Here is a 13,015-nt window from a genome sequence, read left to right on the forward strand (position 1 = left end):
TTCCATAAAACAACCCTGAAGTTGTCCAGAGAATTTCTTATCTTCTTCATCCAGTCTGAAGAATTCCTCTTGCAGCCTGAAGAGCTATAACTAAGATAATTATTCCAGACAAATCTGCAAAGTGCAATTCAGGAAGCCAGAGGAGATACCATTGGAGGCTCTGAGATCTCAGAAAAGTTTCTGCTACGTAGAAAGTCACCAGGGACCAGACTCCAAGGGCCTTGATACTCTGAACCCTTCGATTATTGTGCAATGCATACCCCCTTGACGTGTCATGTCATGTGACTCCCCTGCTCTGCTCCTTCCAGCTAAGTGTCTTTATGGCAGGCTCAGCACTAGGCACTCAGCTCATGGGGAATATCTAAACCAACATGATAGAAAGTATAGTGAGCTCTTTGAAGAAAATGAACATGAGGTCAAAGTGCATTTGAGGTAGGGTAGACTGGGAAAAATCTTTGACAAGGGATGTTGGGGCAAAATACTGGAGAGTATGAGGCAGCCGCTAGCTCAGGAAAGAGTGTCACAGGTAGAGATAAACTGTAATGTGCAAAGATCCTGAGGAATGCCCCTGACAACAAAGCAGTCTCTAAGAACAGAGGTGATATCCTGCAGAGAGTGAAACCTGGCCTTGATGTGTATGAGCAGAGTGGATGATACACTGCCTGGGATCCTTACACTTCAATGGTCTTCATAAATCCCCTCAGCATCTATGTGCCTCTGCATTTTTCAAAGTTCCAGGGTAATTTATTATTAAAAAATATTTAATGGTTATTGGAAGTAAAATGCTCTTTTCTTCCCATTTTACCCAACCCTCTTTCATCTGCCAGGTCCAACATTAAAGTTGTCACATAAGCACTTCCTGATGTGATACATAATCACCAAATGGCTAGCAAAACAGAATAAAATAATCTAAATCAAATAAAAAGCATTAGCACTATAAATTTTGCTGATGACATGATCTTATATTTAGGAGACCCCCCAAAACTCTACCCAACGACTTCTACAGCTCAAACAAATTTAGTAAAGTAGCAAGATACGAGATTGACATAAATAAATCAACTGCTTTCCTAGACTCCAATAATAAACCTGTTGAAAAAGAAGTTAGGAAAACCATCCCATTCACAACTTCAAAAAAAATAAGTAATAATACTTGGCAATCAACCCAATGAAGGAGGTGAAGGACCTCTACAATGAAAACTATAGAATATTGAAGAAAGAAATCAAGGAAGAACTTAGGAGATGGAAAGACCTCCCATGTTCATTTTTAGGTGGGCAAAATTAATATTGTAAAATGGCCACACATCCAAAGCATTATAGAGAATCAATAAAATCCCCCTCAAAATACCAGTGGCATTCTTCACAGAACTAGAAAAAGCAGTTCTAAAAGTTATTTGGAGACATAAGAGATCTAGAATAGCTAAAGCAATTCTGAGCAAAAAGATGGATGCTGCAGACGTCACAATGCCAAACCTCAGAATACAATAGAGACCTACAGTAACACAAAGAGCATGGTATTAGCACCAAACAGACATGAAGACCAATGAAATAGAAGACACAGAGACAAACCACATACATAATCATCTGACACTAGACAAAGGTGCCAAAATTATACGTTGGAAGACTGGGGTTGGGGCTCAGAGGTAGAGCGCTTGCCTACCATGAATGAGGTACTGGATTCGATCCTAAAGCACCACATAAAAATAAAGATATTGCATCCACTTATAACTAAAAAATAGTTTAAAGATATATATATATATATATATATATATATATATATATATATATATATGTTGGAGAAAAGATAGCCTCTTCAGCAAATGGTGTTGAAAAAACTGGATATCCATATATAGAAGAATGAATCTTGCCTCCTAGCTTTCACCATGCAAAAACGTCAACTCTAAGTAAATCAAAAACCTGTAAATTAGACCAGAAATTCTGCAACTGCTATAAGAAAATGCAGACCCAGTACTCCAACACATTGACACAGGCTTCCACTTCCTTAACAAGACTCCTAAAACACAAGAAATAAAACTGAAAATCAACAAGTGGGATTGCATCAAATTAAAAAGCTCTGCACAGCAAAGGAAACAATTAAGAATGTGAAGAGAACCTACAGAATGGGAGAATTCATTGCCATTGGCTCCTCACGGCATTAATATTCAGAATACATATAGAAATCAAAAATCTTAATACCAAAAACAAACAACGCAATTAATAGGCAAAATAATTAACAGCATATCTCAAAAGAAGAAATACAAATGGTTAATAAATATCTGAAAAAAATGTTCAATATCTCTAACAATCAAGGAAATGAAAATCAAAATGTTATTTCATCTCACTCTAGTCAGAATGGTAGTCATCAAGAATACAAATAAGTGTTGGCAAGGATGTTGGGGGAAAGGTACACTCAGACATTGGTGGGACTGCAAATTAGTGCAATTACTCTGGAAATCAGTATGAAGATTCTTCAAAAAACTAAGAATGGAACCACCACGTGACTCAGCTATTTCACTCCTCAGTATCTATCCAAAAATTCTAAAATCAGCATCATATAAGAATCTAGCCACATCAATGTTTACAGCAGCACAATTCACAATTGCTAAGCAATGGAACCAGCCTAGGTGCTCTTCAACAGACAAAATGGATAAAGAAAATGTAACATACACATAACACTATAGTTATTTTATATTAGACAAAGGCACCCAAAATATACATTGGAGAAAAAATAGCATTTTCAACAAATGATACTGGGAAAACTGGAAATCCACATGTAACAAAATGAAATTGAGCCTCCCTCACCATGCACAAAATTCAAAATGGATCAAGAACCTAGGAATTAAACCACAAACCCTGCACCTAATGGAAGAAAAAGTATACCCAAGTCTCTATCATATCGGATTAGGCCCCTATTTCCTTAATAAGACTCCTATAGCATAAGAATTAAAGCCAAGAATCAATAAATGGGATGGATTCAAACTAAAATGTTTCTTCTCAGCAAGAAAAACAATCTGTGAGGTGAAAATAGAGCCTGAAGCCTGGGAGCAAATCTTTACCACCAGAACAGATAGAGCACTAATCTCTAGGATATATACAGCACTCAAAAACCTTAACACCAAAAAAGAAAAAACCCAATCAATAAATGGGCCAAGGAACTAAACAGACACTTCTCAGGAGAGAATATACAATCAATCAACAAATATATGAAAAAATGTTCAACATCTCTAGCAATCAGAGAAATGCAAATCAAAACTACTCTAAGATTTCATCTCACTCCAGTCAGAATGGCAGCTATTAAGAATACAAACAACAATAAGTGTTGGTGAGGATGTGGGGGAAAAGGCACACTCATACATTGCTAGTGGGACTGCAAATTGGAGCAGCCAATCTGGAAAGCAGTATGGAGATTCCTTGGAAAACTTGGAATGGAACCACCATTTGACCCAGCTATACCTCTCCTTGGTTTATACCCAAAGGACTTAAAAACAGCATACTACAGGGACACAGTCATGTCAATGTTTATAGCAGCTCAATTCACAATAGCTAAATTGTGGAACCAACTCAGATGCCCTTCAGTAGATGAATGGATAGGGAAACTTTGGTATATATACACAATGGAACATTACTCATCATTAAAAGAGAATAAAATCATGGCATTTGCAGGTAAATAGGTAGAGTTGGAGGATATAATGCTAAGTGAAGTAAGCAAATCCCCAAAACCAAAGGCTTAATGTTTTCTTTAGTATGAGGATGTTGACTCATAATGGCCATTGTTGGGGGAGCATGGGAGGAATGGAGGAATTTTAGATAGGGCAATGGGGAGGGATGGAAAAGGAGGCAGGGCAAGGGGATAGGAATAATGGTGGAATGAGTTAGACATCATTACCCTAAGTACAGGTATGAAGACACGTATGGTGTGAAAATACTTTGTCTACGTGTGTCTTGAAAATTTGGGCTTTATATGTACAATATGAAATGAATTGCATTCTGTCATCCTGTATAACAAATTAGAATAAATAATTTAATAAAAAAAATTAAAGAAAACATGATACATATATACACAATGGAGTATTACTTGGCCATAAAGAAGAATGAAATTATGGCATTTTCCAATAAATGGATGAAACTGAAGACCATCATGCTAAGTGAAAGAAGCCAGTCCCAGAAAGTTAAAAGTTGAATGTTTTCTCTGATATGCAGAAGCTAGTCCAAAATAAGGGAAAAGAAAAGTGGAGAGGGGGTAATTTCATCAAAATAAAATAAAAATCAGTGGGATAGATGAAAGGGACTTGAGAGAATCAAGAGGGATGGGATACGGCAAGAACAATGGAATGAATGACGTAACTTTCCTGTGTACATCTATGAATAAACCACAGTGAACCTCACCTTTATGTGAATCTATAAGGCACTGACTTTTAAAAATCAACTGTAAGTAAGTAGCAGAAAAATTGGTGGAGTAGAGGGAAGGAGACAGTAGAAAAGAAAACAGACAGAGAAATTATCCGGGACTGAATAGGAGAAAATTATATTCCATGCTTTCATAATTATGTCAAATAATTATTACTAATGTTGTATATAACTAAAAAGGATAATAAAATCATAAAAATTATATTATAATAAGATGCCAAATATATATGTGTAGATATTTTTGTGTGTGTGTGTATATATATATGTATGACAACATATGTGAGAGCAAGGAAAGCTGAAGTAAGATACATAACCCAAAATCAAAGGAAAGGATTAATGACTGTGACTACATAGAAACTTCAAAACCATTAAGCAAGGGCCAGAGATGCAACTCAGTGGTAGAGCACTCGACTAGCCTGTGCAAGGACCTGGGTTCCATCCCCGGCACGACAAAAACAAAAGACAAACAAAAAAAACCTATAAAGTAGTCAAATGACATTTACCAAGAAAAGAAATAAAGACAGCTTTTCAACGCAAGTGCAGATGCACATTCAGGATTGAAGAAATATAACTTAAAACCCAATTCATCCCAATAGATGTGTTCTCATACATGTGTCCGGAGGAAAATCTAAGTCTATATGATAATTCATGATAGTAAATGTCTGGGGAAAAAAACAAACTTAAACATTTAGTGATGAGGAATGAGTTAACAGGACAGCACAACCACTCAGCTGTAACACTGTACAGCCATTAAAAAGATGAAGGCTGACTTATATGGTCTGATAAGAGCTTGTAAGATACAATGTTAAGTAATCAAAGTAGGTCGGAGTCATTATAGATATTATATATACATTCTCCACACACAAGAAAAATACACTGGCCAGGACTAACCCTGAGAAATATGTATCATAGCCAATGTGGGCAAAGTTCACTGATTTTATCAGCCCATGATGACATTGCCAATGAGTAGCTAAATGAGGACTTCACCCCTGATCTGCCAGACTCCAAAGCTGACACATTTAATCATGAAGCTCAATATCATGAGAGGATGCCAAAAAGACAAGAACAGCCGGGAAACAAATGGCAGGACATTTCCTACTTTCTACTTCCCAGACAACCAGGTGAAAAAAAAAAGACACTAATGGAATTTTACAAAAGAAAGGCATATTCATCTTTAAGTCCTTGAAAGGAGAAGGCTGGGTATGGCAGAAGAACATACAGCTGCCTTCCCTTCCCAGGGATGATCCAAAATGACAAGCAGGTTTGTTGAAATTTAGAACTTTCCCTCCTAAGTGAATTTTAGGGTGCAAAAACCAATCAGCTGGAATTTTTACCTTCTGAGCAGACCTGAAATTCAGTGGTTGCCTTACTGGTCCTAACTAAATTCCTACAGGCTTAAAAATCAGATAAATCCCGAGGTTTTTTGAAAGCACTTGGCATTCAATAAGCCTACTTATCTAGACCCAGGCCCATGAACATTCTAGCACATGTTGCTGACTCCTTAGAATAAGAAGAACTCTCAGAAAAGTTGGGAAATCTAGAACCCGGCACAACTGCACTCTAGCATCCGTGTTAAGTTGTTCTATGATATAGCCAATAATGAGAGCTAACTATCTTCGACAATTTACTTCTTTGGAGGAACAAACTCTAGTACCTGGGTCAGGCTAGAGTCCAAAGGCTGACTACTCTGTGCATCCCATCCAGTCAAACGAAGCCAATGAAATTCTTTATCTCAAGAACTGAAGTGACTGGGAGTCTGTTTCATTACTGAATCTAATAAATGGCATTGCTCTAAAGTCCACAGATTCCTGTTATTGAAGTTCCCCAAACTCTCCCAACACCTACCTTCCTGAAGCTTCCCCCATTCCATGAACAATCTTAGTGTGCTCTTCAAGCTGCCCAGGTGCAGTGTCTGCTGTTTCCAATGGCAAAACAACATGGAGGAATATTGTTCTGCTTGTTACACGCCCAACATTCATTTCCCTTTTTTTTTTCTGCCAAACAGGACCCTGATTTTGTTTGCCATGACGGTATTCACATTAAATACTCCATCTCTCTTGCAGCTAAAGATCGTCATGTGACTTAGCCCGGGCCTATGAGTCACTGAAAGAACTTCCTGAGAGTCTCCTTAAAAACAGCCAGACACTTCAGAGTGGCATCTTTGGCCCTTTGCTCTCATTTCTCTCAATGGAAGGTGATGGGCGCCTGGGAGCTGCCATATTACAACCCTGACACTTGAAGCCACTCATGAAGGATGCAGCACAGGAAAAGAGAAGGGGCCTATGTTCTTTAGGATACCTTGGACAACGATGCTACCTCCCCTAGTAACTTCTTCCGTGAGGAAAATGAACCTCCGCTTGGTTCAGAAGCTTGGATACATTTCTGAAATGAACAGCAGAACATAGTCACAAGATGCAACATCTGTTCTTTCATCAAGTCTATTTTATAATTTCAATTCAAGGTAAGCATTGGGAGAGAATCTGCTACTGTAAATTGTGTGGAAGAAAGAACTCATGCCGAATCAGGACAGGTCTGCCCTCTTGTGGGCAAAACACGCAGATACATAATATATAACCCACTGTAATGAAGCAGAGTTCATAAATCAAGCTTAGAAATACAATAGGCCCCTCCAATCCATGGTTTCTTTCTGTGGTTTCAGTTATATGCAGCTCATGGTGGACCAAAATTATTAAATAGGGAATTCTATAAACAAAAATCCATTCGTTTTAAAGTGCATGACATTCCGAGTAGCATGGTGACATCTCATACTGTCTCATCCTGCACATGAATCATCATTTTTTCCAAGATACCCGTGCTGAATATGTAGCCCACCCCTTAGTCACTGAGTATCCATATGGTTATCAAATTGACAGTTGGGGAACCACAATGTTCATATTTTACTTAATTGTAGCCCAAATCTCAAGGGAAATGATGCAGACAATTCAGATGTTCCAAAGAGAAGCTTGAAGGGCTCCCTTTAAATGAAAGGCAAGAATACAGTGAGATATTTCAAGAGAATTAAAACACATTTGCATAACTTTCATGACACTGTGTTGTTATAATTCTTCTATTTTATTAGTATTCCCTTATTGTGCCCGATATATAAATTAACCTTTATCACAGGTATACAAAGGGAAAACTGATATTATAGAGTTCAGTACTATCTGTGGTTTCAGGCATCCAGAGATCTTGGGGTGTAGCCTAGTGTTTCCCTGATTCATAAGTGGGGAACTGTTTGGACTAATAATGGGTATGGAACAGAACAGAAAGAAAATGAAATCTGACTGTGAGATGAGGGAAAGTCTAACAGCAAAAGTAGTCAGTAACCTCGGGGAATAAGTAGAATTCTGATAGACAAATGGCCTGCAGGCCAGGAAAAGAGTGTGAACAGGGGCTGGTAGGCACGTTGAGGAACAGGAATGAAAAGTGCCTCATCCGCAAGGAAGCTTAAACATTGCTAACTGACAGAAGTACATACCCAGCGCCAGCTCTTATTGTATATTCATTTTCTCAGTAAATTCTCCATATAAGCCACAAAAGTGAAAGGCACTATGACTATTATCCCCATTGTACACATGAATAAATTGAAGCATAAATAGTGAACTTCTCTAGGATGACAGAGACAGGAGGGGCAGAAATGGGATGTATATGGGCACAAGTGAGTCTAGTTCCAAAGCCTAGTCTTCTAAGCATCTTTTGCACAAATGCTTGGTAATGGCCCTCTGAAGGACATTTCTAAAAGGCTTGAGTGGATGCTAGCACATGGAACTAAGGAAAACACGATCACTAAGGAGACCCCTGGGTTTTTAAGAGCATTGTATTGTCAAAAGACTGGACAAAAAAAAGTTTTAAGACTTAAAACCATGTTGGGGTCCCCAAATGACATTGATAAAGAAGAGAATCAAGTTAGTCCCAAGAAAGGTTATGATCCTTTGCACACAATCAGCGAGGCCAATTAGGAAAATTCAAACAGGAGAATTTCCCAAAGGGCAGAGCAGAGGCCAGGAAGAACAATTTACAAGGGAAACGCTTTCAGGGAGCAGAAAGGAAGCCCTCTGAAGGAAAGTAATGGCCCATCTGAAGGACTCCTCATAAAGGAATGAAATATTAACAAGGTGATTGTATCAATTAATCAAATACGCCTCTGCGAATGCAAAAACTGTTTCATAGGGGAACATGGGAGAAATGATCTCAATATGGGAGAAAGTTGACAAAAATCAATGATAAAAATAATCAAAATAGAAATTTCTTAATACTTATAAAATTAATAATCAGATTAGTAGACAAAGGAGAGAGACACTTAAAGTCAGGAGTGAGATTTGTCACTATTTTGATTCTTTATTAAGCAGAAATGGTTAGCTTAGAAGAAAAGAGTAAAACATACAAAGTTCACTCTCCATAGAAAAGGATCACAACTCGAAACCTGTCCACCAGCACCCAGACCTTGGTCTCCACTGAAAGAAACCAGGACTCCTTGGAGAAATGACTAGTTCCATGATTCCAAGATATTAGGCCCACTTGGGAGAAGTTAAGCCTGGAATATTTCAGAATATGCCAGAAATCCAAGAAGCGTTCAAAATAGGTGACACAGGAACCAGTTTAGGGCACAAATAATCAGGAATAATAATGAATTATAAACCATTGGGAGAGAATGAAGGGATTCATGAGTTCACTTCCATAAGCAGTAGATAAGGAGCTAAATGTGGGGGAATAACGATAATTGAATGCTGAGTCTGACTAGGGAATGTGGAAGGTGTACTGAATGTGGAAAATAAGCATTTGGCAACCTTTCTAGTAAAGATCAGAACAGGGGAGAAGTATCCATAAAGTTTGACTCCATGGGGACATTTTGATGAGGAGCAGGATATTTGCATGGTTTGTACTTATTAACAGTTGGAAAGGAGGAAAAAAATGAAGGAATATATCAGCACTTTAACGAGGTCATCAAAATCAAATCACCAAATAAGGACAGACAGGCACCGTGTGCCTCCAGCTGTGACACCGAGACGACACGTCACTTATGCAATGCCATACCTAAGAAAGTACAAGTACATATAACCCCCAAAGAACTCTCAGGCATATCCAAACAGAGAAGCATCCTCCTAAAGATGTGTGTATGGAGTGGGGGAATCCAATATGCAATATGGTACCCAAGATTGGATCTTGACACAGAAAAAAAAAAAAAGACATCAGTGGAATAATGGTGAATCTGATAGTTAAAAGCATGGAATGCATGTCAACTTCTTAGTGTTGACAAATGTACCACAGTCACATAAGACATTGACATTACAGAAAACTGGATAAAAAATAGAGGAATTCTCTGAACTATCTTTGCATCTGCTCTGTAAACCCAAAATTTTTAAATAAAAGGTTTAAGAAAAAAACTAAAGGAGAATAAGGTTGCAATTAAAAAAAATGTCAATGATAAAGACAAAGACAGACTGTAAAAATGTTGATAAGAGTTGGCTAAGGAGACAGGATAGCTAAATTTAGTACCTGACCTTAAACTGGATCCTGAAAGAGTAGATATAATTCTATAAGGGACATTGAATCAACTCACATTTAAAAAGGAATAATATTGAAGAATCCCATTTATAATAGCAAAACACACAGTATTTGTGAAAAAGGTATAAAACTTGCTAATAAAATTTAAAGCTTTATAAAACATCAAAGACTAACCAAAGAGATTTATTATATGATCATAGTATTTTATTATTACAAAAAATTTAGTTTGCCTCCAAATTATTCTGACCAGGTTAATGTTGTACTTGTGACTTTTTTTTTTTTTTTTTGGAGGAGTGGAAAGGACACAGAGAAGGTAAATCTTAAATTTACATGGAGCAAACAACCAGCTACCAAGACTTGATCTCAAGCCATAGTCATTAACACAATGTGCAATTTGGTGCAGGGTAGGCAGATCAAGTGTTGGTGATGATGGCATCAAGTACATACTTTGGGCTACAAATAATGGGAAAAGTGGGCTCAAAGGGATTAAAGAAGACTTCAACAGGAAGTCTTAAAACAGAGCTCTCTCCTGGATTGGTAATGGTGTGAATTGACAGCCTGGTCAAGGGAACAGTTCTACCCATCCCTCTGTCCTGGGTTCTTAGGATGATGGCATTGCCCCTCAGGCTGGTCCCTTTATGGCATAATTGTCTGGAGCAGTTCTGTTCTATCCCAGTAATGACAGAGGAGATGCCGATACCTAATGCTTCTTTCTGAGAAGCTGGGAAGTCATTCTAAAAATCCCAAGATATGTTTCCACTTATGTCTTCATGGCCAGGCTCAGGTCACTCCCTCAATAACCAAGTATGCTCGCTCCAAAATCAGCTGCTGGCAAAGGTAGGAAGGTCACCACAACTGCCCTCCATAAATCATCCTAGGCAGAAGCAGGGCTGGGGTGTCAGCCACTAAGACAACAATGTCAACTCTGCTGGGGAATTTTTTTTTCCTATAAATATATTCATATTTTATTTATCAACTTCCAAAAAAAAAGTCTGAGGGAGGAAATTCTTCCAGAAGTTATACATATTTTTTCCTTCAATTTTTCATTTTATGGTTTTAACATCAATTGATGACTTTTCCTGAATCAATTGTTGTTTCTCTGGTGACTGTAAAAAAAGTTATCACTAAGTTTATTTTCTTCATCTCAAGGTCGATGGAACTCTGATACCAGGCTGCTTCAGTAGGGCTGTGCGGGGCCTTTGGTGCCTGTCTACCTCCTAAAGTTCTGATTTTTTTTTTCTTTTTCTTGTGTGGTGCTGGGGATCAAACACAGGGCCTTATGCATGAGATGGAAGCACTCTACCAACTGAGCTATGGCCCCAGCCCTTAGATTATCATCTTTTCTCATCTGCAGAAGGCTTGGCTTGAAGTCCCTGCAGCACGGGACTCTCCCCAGGAAGGCTGAAGTCATGTCAAATACTCTAGATTTGTCTATGTCCACCATGTTCTAGCTCAAGCTGCTGGCAACGCTGGTGCCATTGGACTTCTGTTGAAAATGTTCCAGATGTGCTCCCACAGTCATTTCCAATGCATCTCCAGGCACCTAACTGATGACTGGTCACCCTCTCAGTGAGCCACTGATGCTGGTGGCAGGACATCTGGGCCAAACTGAGTTCAGAGTTGACTTCTGCCTCTGGCCTGAATGAGACCATAAAGATTTCTCCCAGTGCAAGCTTCCTGCCTTCCTTGCTCACGGGGAGACATCCTGCTCCTGTCTTTTCTTAAACACCTTTTAAAACTCCACAGAGATGGTTAGCAGAAGTTGAGAGAGGGCAGAGGAGGCAGCATACTAGCAATGTGTCTGTTGTGTAGAGCCAGGAATGTGGAAGCACTCTTCAATTTGTGAAGGGAGCTGGCTACCATTAATGTTACCACTGTAGTTTGGATCCAGAAGGTTCCCCAAAGGCGGGGTTCCCACTGCAGCAGTGGTCAGAGCTGGGGCTTCTGAGAAGTGTCTGGATGATGAGAGCTCAAGTTGGTGCCATTTTCTGGGCTTTCCATACCTCGAACTCTGTCCCCGATCTTGTCCCTGGCCTCCTTGGAAGGATTCATCAGGTTCTTTTTTGATCTTCACATATAATCTAGATCTTCTGTTTTGAAACCAAGTTTGGACTCTCGACTCAGGAACTCCAATTTTCTTAGCAAGCTGTTCTCTGCAATGGATCCCAGGGTAGGGGTTTTTCTTGAAGGCCTTGAAGAGGGTACACAGCTGAGTGGGGCTGTAGGTGGTGCGGGGCCGTCGGATCTGTTCACTGGGAGTCCCTTTTGGAAGGTGATCTTGCCCAGGGCCTTGGCTGGATTGCAGGGCCTCCTTAAGTTCTCGTCTCTCCTGGAAGAAGGATCTAGCTCTGCGATTCTGAAACCAAACCTGGATTCTAGACTCTTCAACGTTGATTTCCAAAGCAAGTCTTTGTCTGGTAGCATAATGTGGGTAAGGCATTTGGTTAAAGGTGTTGATGAGGATTGTCAGCTGCTCTTTGGTGAACTTAGTGCGATGGCGCATATGATTCCCTAGCATAGACCCGTTTGAAGAGCCGTTTTGCTCCATGTTGGAAGAGAGTCCCGATGGTCCAGAATCCAAGAGATTCTAGGGAAAATAATGTTTTAAAATTATTTTTGATATTATTGACACATTTGGATATTTTCTCCAAATGAAGAAAAAAATTCACTGACAAATGAAACTTAAACGCCCTACATGGAAATCATCATCTGCAATTCTCTGACTACCCATATGACCAACTGAAAATTGATATTGAGCACCTTCTAAATGCCAGGTGCCAAGTTCAGTATACCCTCAGATTAATCCGTACAATGCAACTTCAAGTAGAAGCCAAGTCCAGAGGAGGAATGAGATTTGTGTGAATCACCAGCTGAATAAGTGGTAGAGCCGGGCCCTATGCTCATTTTCAGACAAGTGCCCTATTCTTCAATCCAGACTTGTGTCTCTAGCCTTCATTGTGCCAGGGAAAAAAAAATAAATGCTATAGATTCATAAACCAGGAGGAGCTGCAAAAACTCCCCTAGATGTTTTCCTCTCTGCAGGCTCTATAGGAAGGGATGATAAATTTCAAAATTCTTCGGATCTACTCTCAACCATCAATGTGTT

General features: G+C 39.1%; 1 pseudogene; it reads right to left on the minus strand.

The window, feature by feature from the left end:
- Positions 1-11,838: 11,838 nt before the first annotated feature.
- On the minus strand, positions 11,839-12,457 carry LOC124103361 (double homeobox protein A-like; annotated as a pseudogene).
- Between the last annotated feature and the right edge of the window lie 558 nt (positions 12,458-13,015).

Source organism: Marmota monax, unplaced genomic scaffold (genome assembly GCF_021218885.2).
Source record: "Marmota monax isolate L192 unplaced genomic scaffold, Marmota_monax_Labrador192_F-V1.1 WCK01_AAM20220418_F8-fsc00229, whole genome shotgun sequence".
NCBI lineage: Eukaryota > Metazoa > Chordata > Mammalia > Rodentia > Sciuridae > Marmota > Marmota monax.